The following is a 12,547-nucleotide window of genomic DNA, read 5'->3' as shown; positions in this document are numbered from 1 at the left end:
CACACACACACACACACACACACACACACACACACACACACACACACACACACACACACACCTATTTCCAAAAGGAATAAATAATTTGGTCAATAAATAGCAAAGGAATGGAACAGAAATTTCTCAGAACAACTAGGAGGCGGCAATACACACCTATAAAGGCAATGCAAATTAAAGCAATACTGAGATTTCATCTCACTCAAGTCAGAATGGTCATCATCAAGAACAACACATCCCAGGGAGTACTTAGAAAAAAGGATCCCTTGATCCATTCATCTACTGAGGGGCATCTGGGTTGGTTCCAGATCTTAGCTCTGGTGAATAATGCTGCAATAAACATAGTTGTGCTGGTAGCTTTAGTGTGGTCTTGTTTGTAAACATTTGGGTAAATGCCCAAAAGTGGGATTGCTGGGTCATAGGGGAGTTCTATGTGGAGTCTTTTGAGGAACCTCCATACTGCTTTCCAAAGTGGTTGAACAAGTTTACATTCCCACCAACAATGAAGTAAGGTTCCCTTCTGTCCACATCCCCTCCAGCATCTGTTGTTGTTAGAGTTCTTGATTTTTGCCATTCTAACTGGAGTGAGGTGGTATCTCAATGTTGTTTTGATTTGCATTTCTTTTATGGCTAGGGATGTTGAACATTTCTTCATGTGTCTATTGGCCATCCTTCTTTCTTCTTCAGAGAAGTTTCTCTTTAAGTCTTTCGCCCACTTGTTTATGGGGCAGTTGTTTCTTTGAGGATTTGTTGTTGGGGGGTTTAATTTTTTGAGTTCCAAGTATACTTTAGATATGAGACCCTTGTCCATTGTATGGCTAGTAAAGATCTTTTCCCAATCGGTGGGCTTTCTATTGATCTTGCTAGCTATGTCCTTTGCCAGGCAGAAGCTCTGCAAGTTTATGCAATCCCATTTTTCCAACCTTTCTTTGATTTGTTGTGTTTCTGGGTCTCTATTCAGAAAATTTCAGCCTGAGCCAAGGAGACCTAGGGTTTCTCCTATTCCATCCTGTAATGTTTTCAGAGTGTCTGCTTTGACTTCGAGGTCTTTGATCCATTTGGAGTTGATTCTGGTGCAGGGTGATATATAAGGATCTAGCTTTAGTTTTCTACAAGTAGTTAACCAGTTTTGCCAGCACCATTTACTGAAGAGGCTCTCTTTGTTCCATTCTATTGTTTTAGCTTCCTATATATACACAATGGAATTCTATGTCTCCATCAGAAAGAATGACATTGCCCCATTTGTTAGGAAATGGAAAGACTTGGAAAAAACTATATAAAGCGAAGTAAGCCAGGCCCAAAGAAACATAAGCCCCATGGTTTCCCTTATTTGCAATATCTAGTAGATGTATGAGTCAAGCAGAAAAGGTCAGATAATGTGATGTTAGGAAAATGAACCCTTAGATATGTATTTTAATGTTTTTTTCTTTCATGCATGTGTTTCTAACGCATTTATAAGATTATTTCTTTGCTGCTTTTTATGTCCCTCCCCCACAATATAACCCCTGCTTTCACTATATTTGATGTCAGTATAACTTGTGGAGGAGATGGGGAAAAACAAGTCGTTTAAGGATGCAGGTGGACCTGTTGCAACAATGAGAAGTACAAGTTGTCATGTCCAAAACGAGCTTTACAACGTCGGTGGGGGGGGGGGGAAGGAGAAGGATTGGGATTGGGGGGAGGGGGGAGGCTGGGAAGGGAGGTGAAGGGTAAACAAAGGAGAAGGCTGCAATGCTTGGTAAGAAATGTACGCATTATCCTGCCCATGTAATTGTAACCCCTCTGTACAGTATGTTCACAAATAAAATAAAATAAATTTTAAAAAAAGAGCTTCCATGGGATCGTAAAAAAAAAAAAGAAAAGAAAAAAGACACACTGTAGGTAGGTATGTAATTTACAACCACTATGGAAGTCCGTATGGAGATTCCCAAAAGAATAAAAGTAGGATTACCATATGATACAATGCTACAGCTATTGAACACTATCTGAAAGAGAAGTCAGGATATTTAGCTATCTGAACATCTTTGTTCACTGTAGCATAATTTATGGTAGTTATGAAAGTACTCCAGATGTCCTACAAGGAATGAATGGATAAAGGAAGTGTGGTTCATCGGGAAGAAGTACATTATATTATTGGCAGGGAAAGACAATGGACATAGGGAAAAAGAGCATACTGAGTGAGGCTCAGTAAAGACAAACTGTGTGTGTTTTTTCTCATATGTAGATGGTAGAATATATAATATACATATAATATGATATCAAACTGACTAGTGTGTGGTAAAGCCCCATGGTGTAGTATTTTGGAACAATTAACACCTTTCATCAAAATGAATACCACAAGCTGACACGTATCTTGAATTGGGGTGCAGCCTAACAGGAGGGGGGAAACAAGTGCACATGTATTGGACAACTGCAGTGATGATCTTCAGTGTGCATGCATGAAAATAGAAGTAGAACAGTTGATGTGATGGATGGAGATGGTGTAGCTGAGGACATGAGGATGCGGAAAGGTTGGCATTGATCAAGATATACATATGTTAAGTTGAAGCCCTCTTATACAGCTATTTGAAGATTGCAAATTTAAAAAGAGAAAAGAAACTATGCTACAAAATGAAAAAAAAATCATTTCTCCCTGTGATCACCACCATGTGATCACCAACCTAGCCTCCTAAAGGTAGAGTTACACAGGGTCCTCATCATCTGAGCTAAAATCTACCCCATCCAAGGATAAAAAATACTCAATGACAAGCTACTGAACTCAGTCTTTGCATTGTTCATGCTAATAATGTGAAGCATGGCCTATAAAGAAGCTACCTGGCAAAAGAACATACTCATTTTGGTGCTTTAAGAAGGAGGTGTGAAAGAAAAAGGAGGTGTGGAGCCAAGTACTGTGGTTCACACCTGCAATTAATCCAAACTGATCAGTAGGATAGAGATTTAAACTCAACATTGAGCAAAATACTAGTGAGAGCACCTTTGGCTCATCCTGCAGTATGGTGTGCACCTGTCATCCCAGCTAACGGAGGTAAACAGAATCATCTGGATCATTCTGACCTAGAGAAATGTGAGTTCCTACTGAGAAATGGCAAAAAGGGTTGTGGGTGTGTTTGAAGTGGTAGAATGCCTACTTAGCAAGTGTGAGGCCCCGTGTTCAAAATTTTACAGTAGTACCGAGCACTGGTGGCTCACACGTGTGATTCTAGCTACTCAGGAGGCTGAGATCTGAGAATGGCAGTTGAAAGCCAGCCAAGTAGGAATCCCATGAGATTCTTATCTTCAAATAATCTTCCGAAGACCAAAAGTGGAAGCGTGTCTCAAAGTGTTAGAATGCTAGCTTGGAGCAAAAGTGCTCAGGAACAGTGTCAGAACCCAAGTTCAAGCCCATAACTGCCAAAATATTTTTTCCAGTATCCCCCCCGCCCCCAAAACCCCAGAAAAACAACAACCAATAACAAAAATAAACCCAAAAAACACCCATTTTTGACAAAGCCAAAAAGTGTATTTCACCAATCTGACCTATAGATGGCACTAGTAATCCAGGCAGCAGATACTACTGCTTTTATTAGTTTCCCCTCGGAAAATCAAGGCTTTCCTTGTCCAGGTCATTTGCTGTGACTCTGGCAAGCAGGGAAAGCCAGCACAGCACCCTCCTTCCCTGGAAGCCAAGCAGATATCTAAGACTATAACTTTGTTCCAATTCAGATCATGAATTAGATATTTATCCAAAATTTTCAAATAAAAATCATTATTTTTACCCTTACAAAAAGGATTCTGAAGATGAAGATACAATCTAAATTCTAAAACACACTGAAGAACATTGATCTTTAGAGGTATTTGGCCTCCCAGTATATTGTGTAAGGGTGATTGGGGGCTCTAATGGTACTATTGGGCTATTTTTTCCCCCTCATTACATTAATGCATTACGAACTAGGCACAATGGCTTTTCTTTGGCTTCAACCAAAAAAAAAGAAAAGAAAAGAAAAGAAAATTACTTGTTCAATTGTCTTGGAAGATCTATCTTCTACACTTCTACATCAACCCTCTACATCAACTCTCTCTTTTTTTTATATATCTCCATCCGTAGGATATAACACCATTTTCTAGCCAACATGCCTGTCGCTAGCAATGTGATTTTTTTGCTTTGATTGCTGTTCGAATCCTGCACCGTGGATATGGAACCTATCTAGTGTGTGCATCATCAACTTTTGAGGGTTTTTTCTGTGTACTGTCTTTTCCTTACTCATCACCTGAGATTCTGCGTGGGGGAGGAGTTCTTGACCTTGGACCTGTGGATGAAGATGCCCTGGCGTCACCCGCAGGGTCACGTCAATCATGAGAGGTTCGCTCGGCATCAACGTCACAGACTCATCTCCTCGCTTCTCCTCTCATCATCACCGGATGTTCACATTTTCACAACACGTGATCTGACATGGACTGACCTCCGAGCCCTGCAACGCGGGTGGACAAAGCCACAGCAATTTACAAGCCCCACCGTGTACTTCTGTGAGGCTGTCTATTCTGTAAGGATTTTTCCTCCAACTTTATCCCTTGTTTGTCCCTCAAAATTCATGTCCACATTGTCATCGTTTTTATTTATTCACATAATACCAATTTATATTGTGATTTTTTAAAAAGTTCCTAGATGTATTGAAGTTTGATCCTACCTCCCTTGCTTCATGGGAGGCAGACTAAATACTCTTGAAGGTTTGGTATAAACAGCCTGCCCACCTGACATTCCCAGCCTTTTTGTAATGCTTAAAATGAGGAGGACTATGTGATGATGTACTAATGTTTGGATTACTGTATGTGGTTTCTAGAAAAATCTTTGGCCATGTTTACTTCTGTCTTTAAGATTCATACTCAATGAATGAAGGGAATGTATTGAGCTTGAGTAAAGACTGTAGTTACTGCAGGGTTCATTTGCCAATACAATACATTGGAAACTAAAATGAAAATATCTTAAAATTTTGGGAGATCTGGCTAGGAATGTGGCTCAGTGGTAGAGTGCTTGTCTAGCATGCCTGAAGACCTGGGTTTGATTCCTCAGTACCACAGAAACAGAAAAAACTGGAAGTCACTGTGGGCTCAAGTGGTAGAGTGCAAAAGAAGATCAGGGACAGTGCCCAAGACCTGAGTTCAAGCCCCAGGACTGGCAAAACAGTTTTTTGAAAAATTAATCATTATAATTTGCTAAATGATTTGTGATATATGAATAAGTCATTCACTGGTTGGATTTATATTTCGATTGATTGTTGTCTGAATTATAAAATGAAAGAAAAATAACCCAACTTTTAGCACATTTGGAGAAATCTCCTATTAAATACTAATGTGGGAAAACAGACATATGCCTAAATTCAAAGTGATAATCATGAAATTAGAAATAGAAAAGTACATAATTATAAATGAAAATAAAGCACATGATTAGTCATCAATTACAGTATTATATCAAATTACATCAAGATGCCAAATATTACAATAAAATAAATTTTTAAATATGGGTAGAAATAAAGACAAAGTAATAGAAATTTACCTCTATGAGATCAGGTGAAAGTATTCATGAATAAAAAGTAGAAGTAAGCTTGTAGTGGTGGCTCATGTCTGTATGCATAGCTACTCAGCAGGTTGAGATCTGAAGATCATGGTTCAAAGTCAGCTTGGGCAGGAAAGTCTGTGAGACTCATCTCCAAGTAACCACAAGAAAACTGGAAGGGGCAGAGTGCTAGCCTTGAGCAAAAATACTTAAGGACAGTGCCCAGGCTACAAGTTCAAGCTATAAATAAAACTAACAAAAAAAAAAGTAAAAAATAAGTATATAAACCCGTATGAGTCTATTTAAACGTCAATAAACTGAAAATTAATTGTTTTCTTTCTCATAATTATTTATGACATTATCTAAATAGTGATCATTTAATTCAAATAAAATGACTAAAATATCCAATACAGTTAACATTATTGTAATTAGCATTGTTGTTAACAGTATTAACAAAGGTATAAATAGCCAAGAACTAAAATATGCCACTCACTCACAACACTTGTATAGGTAAACATCTTAAAAAGCAATTGAGGGGCATCGAGAAAGCATCCTCTTTGAAATGTTCCCTTCTTCCTGGTACCATGTTCACCAGGTACAGAATGCCACACCCACCCCTGCTGTCACTCCTGCAACAGCTCACAAACTCCAGGCATCAAACCATCCTTTCAGTTCAGACCGACAAACTGCCATTTGAACACAGAATAACCATACAACTGAACCACTAAAACCATCAGTATTTTCTCTTTTCAGCTACTTAGTTTGAGCCTGATCTGTTACACCACAAAGTCTAAGCAATATAACCTTTAGGTCAAGAAGCAACGCAAGCTCACACTGGCTTTCTTTTGGCATGACTCACACCAGGCCTAGGGGGAACAGTACATAACTTTGCCTTGTTCAACTTGAGAGTGTAGGACGTTTCTAAAGTTAAAGACATCCTCTTTTCTGTCATCCACAGAAAGTCAGCACAGGACTGGCGTTGTATATTTCTCAAGCATGAGTCAGACATAGTGGGAGGGGAGGACAAGGTAGCATATTGAAACTTTCCAAGTTGGCTCTTTACAACTATCTTGTCTAAAACAAAGGAAAAGCACCTTGACTTCTGGACACCAAGAATCTTTCTAATTTTCTCTTCGAAAACTTCTTGCCTGAAATCTGTTATAGTGTTGGAGATCATAGCCAGTGATGGAAACCAACATTCTGCTACCTCCTTTTTAAAGACCTATATTTCTCAACATAGGTTCTGCATACATCATTTTTGAAGACACAGACAAAACACAGACAAAACACAGTCAAATGTAATTCCATGAAGATATCCTTCCATCGGAAATTTCTGGAATCTGCATGGGAAAGCTCTTTCCATTTGATTTGATGTTTGGATGCTTAAAACAGAAATAATGGTGTGTGATTTCATCTCGATCAGTCTTTATGCTCCTTTTTCCAAGGTTCCAGTCACCTGCAGTCTTCTGAGTCTACTGTTTTCAATCCTCATCTTATGCAACCTCTTGTGAGCATTGTACAGACAAGAGATAGACATCTAGTTTCAGCCTTGTCAAAGATATCTAGTTTTTCCAGCACCGCTTTGGAAGAGGCTGTCTTTTTTTCCAGCACATGTTTTTGGAGATTTTGTCAAGAATCAGATGGCCAAATAATATCTGCTCAGGCTTATTTCTTTATCTTTATTCTAATTCCATTAGTTTACATACGTGTTTTGGTTCCATTACCAGGCTGTTTTCGTTACTATGGCTCAGTAGTGTTGAAGGTGGCTGTTGGGATCCTTCCAGCATTGCTCGTTCTGCCTAAGATGAACATCTTTTAAAAAATTATCTTTAAGTATTGTACAAAGGAGTTGAAATTTAACAAAACAGCTTAGGAATACAATATACCATGATCCATGTTATCTCTTTCAACTCTCTCACCCATCCCTTCCCTACCCCCTCTTTCCCTCTCTCTTCTTAATTTTACAGGATCCACATTGTATTCATGACTGTATTCTCTCCCTGTGCTCCTCTTCATTTGCCTACCCTTTCCCCCTTGACTCAACCACACCCGTTTCAAACACCTACTTCTTGGTGTTTTATTTTGCTGAACTTTGGCTTTGCCTTTCAAAGGAATGACACTATTTGAGTTCTCCCTTAATCCCTTTTGTTTAAAACAAAGAAAATCTGCTATATACAGGATAGCTGTTCTGTGGAATTGAACATTTCAGTTTCATCTATAGAACATATATCACATGAAAATTATTCACAGAATCCACTGTAATTTATTGTCACCAAAGTAAAACACAAAAGCAATATTCAGTATGTGTTCTAGGAAAGGTATAAGCTGTCCTGACTGCTTCTCTGCTAATACTGCCTTGAGAAGAATGTTATCAAAAAGACCAAGTGAAGACCAAAAGAATCACAACACACTGTCCAGGATTTCTAGAGTCGGTCTTATAATTACATAGTAACAGCTAAAAGATACAGCCAAGTTGAACTGATACTAGAACAGATAAGAAATTATGTTTATATCTGCTTATATTTACATACTGAAACTCTGGAAGATTACATACAGTACTAATAATAGTAATTATTTCTGAGTCTGGGAACCAAGCCAGTGTGCAATAGAAATGTGTGAGATTTTTGTGAACCATATAAATATCCCCATTTAAAATATGCTAATAAGAAGCCAGTTCCCAAAAATGTAAATTGTATGCAGTGGAACGTGATGAGATCTTCCAAGGTGGAGAAAAGTGCTGACCTGGAACTATTGGAACTACTTGGGTTTTGGTTAAAGGAAACCACAGAACTATCTGCCGTGTCTGTTCCTTGGAGCTCACAGCCTCATGACGATTCTCCTACAGTTTATAGGTTCAATTCTTTTGCTAGGCACAATCCAGGGTTTAGAGCATTTCACTAGTTACCAAAAATTTTTAATAAAAGTCTTTATTTTCCTTTAAAATTGTTTTGAAAGAGAGTTTCTCCCATAGCAGAATTGCTGGCATAATCACTTCTCTTAATCACCAATAAGATTTTCTTGGAATGGAATTAAAAGCAATCTATTTCATCTTCAATTTGAAAACATTACTCATGAGATTTCTCTATTCGTGTACTTGTTAACATGTCTAAATTTTTCTTTTGTTGCACTCAACTTGAAAAAAAGTAAAATCGAAGTACAATTTTCTGTCCTGTTTCACTGTATGAGAGAATATTTAAGAATCAAAATTAAATCCCCCAACAACAAATCTTCAAAGAAACAACTGCCCAATAAATAAGTGGGCCAAAGACTTAAAGAGAAACTTCTCTGAAGAGGAAAGAAGGATGGCCAATAGACACATGAAGAAATGTTCAACCTCCCTAGCCATAAAAGAAATGCAAATCAAAACAACATTGAGATACCACCTCACTCCAGTTAGAATGGCTACAATCAAGAACTCTAATAACAGCAGATGCTGGAGGGGATATGAACAGAAGGGAACCTTACTGCATTGTTGGTGGGAGTGTAAACTTGTTCAACCACTTTGGAAAGTAGTATGGAGGTTCCTCAAAAGACTCCACATAGAGCTCCCCTATGACCCAGCAATCCCACTTTTGGGCATTTACCCAAATGTTCACAAACAAGACCACACTAAAGCTACCAGCACAACTATGTTTATTGCAGCATTATTTACCATAGCTAAGATATGGAACCAATCCAGATGCCCCTCAGTAGATGAATGGATCAAGAAAATGTGGTATATATACACAATGGAATTCTATGCCTCCATCAGAAAGAATGACATTGCCCCATTTGTTAGGAAATGGAAAAAATTATATTAAGTGAAGTAAGCCAGGCCCAAAGAAACATAGGTCGCATGGTTTCCCTTATTTGCAATCACTAGTATATGTCTGAGTCAAGCAGAAAAGGTAAGGTAAGTTGATGTTAGGGAAATGAACCCTAAGATATGTATTCAAATGTGTTTTTCTTTCATGTGATTGTTTCTAACACATTTATAAGATTATTTCTTAGTTGCTTTGTATGTCCCTCCCCCACAGTATAACCCTGCTTTCACTGTATTTGATGTCGGTATAATTTGTGGAGGGGAAGGGGAAAAACAAATCTTTAAACAGGGATACATGTGGACCCATAGCAACAATGAGATGTACAAGTCATTATGTCGAAAACAAACTTTACAACTTTGGTGGGGGGGAAGGAGAAGGACTGGGGGAGATGGGAGGAGGATGGAAAGGGATGGGAAGGGGAAACAAAGGAGGAGGCTACAATGCTTGATAATAAATGTACTCATTATCTTACCCATGTAATTGTAACCCCTCTGTACAGTATTTTCACCATAAAAACAAAAAACAAAAAAAGAATCTTATGAGAGCTCACGAGTTATTATGCTAGTTTTAGTTCCCAGAAGCAGATCTCACAAAGAGAATCTATATGCAAGTAAAAATATTATTACTATTATTATTATTATTATTATTATTATTATTATTATTATTATTATTATTTTGGTCAGTCACTGGGCTTGAACTCAGGGCCTGGGAGCCGTCCCTGAGCTCTTTCGTTCAAGACTAGCACTGTACCACTTTGACCCACAGTTCCACTTCCGATTTTTTGAGTAGCTAATTGGAGACGAGTCTCAGGAGGACTTTCCTGACCCAGCTGTTTTTGCTGCGATCCTCAGATTTCAGCCTCTTGAGCAGCTAGGATTAGGGGCGTGAGCCAGCAGCGCCCGGCTACGCTGGTAATTCTGAAGGAAACCCTCTTATGTGAGTCATAGGAGACAAGGGTGTGGTCTCTGCTGGAAGTTCCTGCGCACAATGCCAACCTGTTCCTTCAGGGGAACTCTGGCACATGAAGTCAAACAGCGTTGTCCACACCTGAGATGGAGGAAGTCACATTTAATATTCCCACAGGAGGGTGGTGGCCACAGAAACAGCTCAGGGCGGCTGTGAGCAAGAGGAACCCTCAGCCTAGCCGCTGAAACCCCAAAACCAAGGAGCAGAAAGTGCTTGGGGAAGGAGCCAGAAGAGCAAAGTACAGAAATGTAGGCATTAGAGGATCAGATCAGACTTCTAACACAACCTGACACAATTATTCATCGGACCCTAAGTGTACATGCAGAGTGCATCCATGTAGAATCCGAGTAAGACCCAAGGCTGTTAGGATTTTTCTATTTGTTGTTGTATCGAATAAAGCCAGAATTCATGTAGGTAATTTAACAGGTCAAATTCCAGGCATAGGAAATATATAAATAAATAAGATGTTTGCTTGGCTTATTTTTATTTCTTCATTTTATTTTTTATTTTTGTTGGTTGTGGGGCTTGAACTCTGGGCCTGGGCGCTGCCCCTCAGCTCTTCAGCTCAAGGCCAGCGCGCTACCACTTGAGACACAGCGCCACTTCCAGTTTTCTGAGTGGTTTATTGGAGGTCTCTCGGAGTTTCTTGCCAGGGCTGGCTTTAAACTGAGATCCTCAGATCTCAGCCTCCAGAGTAGCTAGGATTATAGGCATAAGCCACCAGCCCCTGGCTTTGGCTTTATTTTTAATACATTGAATTGAGTTGGTAAATTAATTATTCTACATAGCATAAAATAAAATCATTCTTATTTATGAGGATGTCTTTTTCGAATTAAGAAATTTAATCTGCTGATTAAATGTTTCTAAAGATGTTTAATTTGGATCTTAGATTATTGAGTTCCGTTTTCTGCACTGGGGAGGCAATTTTGAACTTCTAAGTGGGCATTTCAATAAGGAATTTATGTAGCAAATACTGTATTGGCAACTTTATGGGAGTTAGAAGTAAAACAGGGAACGAAATAAATGTTTTCTCATGATTATACTTCTTCAACAGGGGAAGATAGTCCAAAAGAAAGGAATATCTAAGACTACTGCTGAGTTTGGCATCTTCTATAAATATAATAAAGTTTAAAATGTGGTAGTGTGCCTGAACATAATTTGTTTTCTTCATGGTGACTACAAAGTCAGTAAGCACCACTCCAAAATAAAATAATGGAGAAATGCTTATTACTCACAGCATCTGAAAAAGAGAGTTGGAGTTAGTCCAAAAGCAATGTCCCCTCGAAGAGACGAAGCGTGGGGGTGTGTTCGGTGAGCTTACATACATTCACAGAGGAAAGCACTTGTTTGTGTGTTCAGCTGAATTTGCACATCTGTTTTCTCACATGGTGAGTATGAAATCTGTTTCAATGGGAACTCTTCCCTTTTGGATTCTAGGACTCAAATATTTAAGTAACAGCAGGTAATTCTAAATTTCTTAAGTTTTTCTTTACCCAAAGATATTGGCCTGATATTACTTAAAAAAAAAAACACCTGTCAACACTATTTTGATACCTCAATCCCTTTAGGAAACTAGTGAATGACAAAGAATACATTTAAACAATTGAGATAAGATATTAAGATGCAAATGTAATATATTTTCCCTGAAATTTTCCATTATTGTTCAATACTTGATGCTAGATATCAAATTTAAAAGTAACTCTGAACCATGCATATATTTTCAAAATTATTTCTTAGGGAATTATAATCCAGAAGGAGCATTCAGAAAAATCTCAAGGATGATCAAAGGGGTAACATTGATCAAGATGAACAATATTCATAAACTGCTTTGTTGAATGGAAGCCCCTGTTTACAACTTCTTAAAAATATTTAGAGAAGGTAAAAAAATAAAGTAAGGGAATGCATAAATAAAAGAAAATCTCAGGTTACAAGTGTTAATAGAAACTATAGAATTCACCAATGATAGGACCCAGAAAAGAAAAAACAAAACTGGAAAAAAACAGCAGCTGAAGAAAATAAAGGGTTTTTTTGGTTTGTTTTTTACTGTTTTCTACAGAATACACATCAGATACTAGTCAGAGACATTTTACTCATGGCCTAAGGCTCCTTTTCCCTCAAGCTAATCTGCTGTAGCTCCTGGGAAGATCTCTATGCTTAACCCAACTCCACAGATTTCAAGTAGAGCCTAACTCAAGAACCAGCCTCAGCTTGAGTTGCCTCTTCCTAAAAGCTACACCAGTTAAGGGACACA

The sequence above is a fragment of the Dipodomys merriami genome, unplaced genomic scaffold, assembly GCF_024711535.1.
Source record: "Dipodomys merriami isolate MVZ:Mamm:240054 unplaced genomic scaffold, mDipMer1.0.p SCAF_1, whole genome shotgun sequence".
Taxonomy (NCBI): Eukaryota; Metazoa; Chordata; class Mammalia; order Rodentia; family Heteromyidae; genus Dipodomys; species Dipodomys merriami.
Note: the sequence above shows the minus strand (reverse complement) of the source record.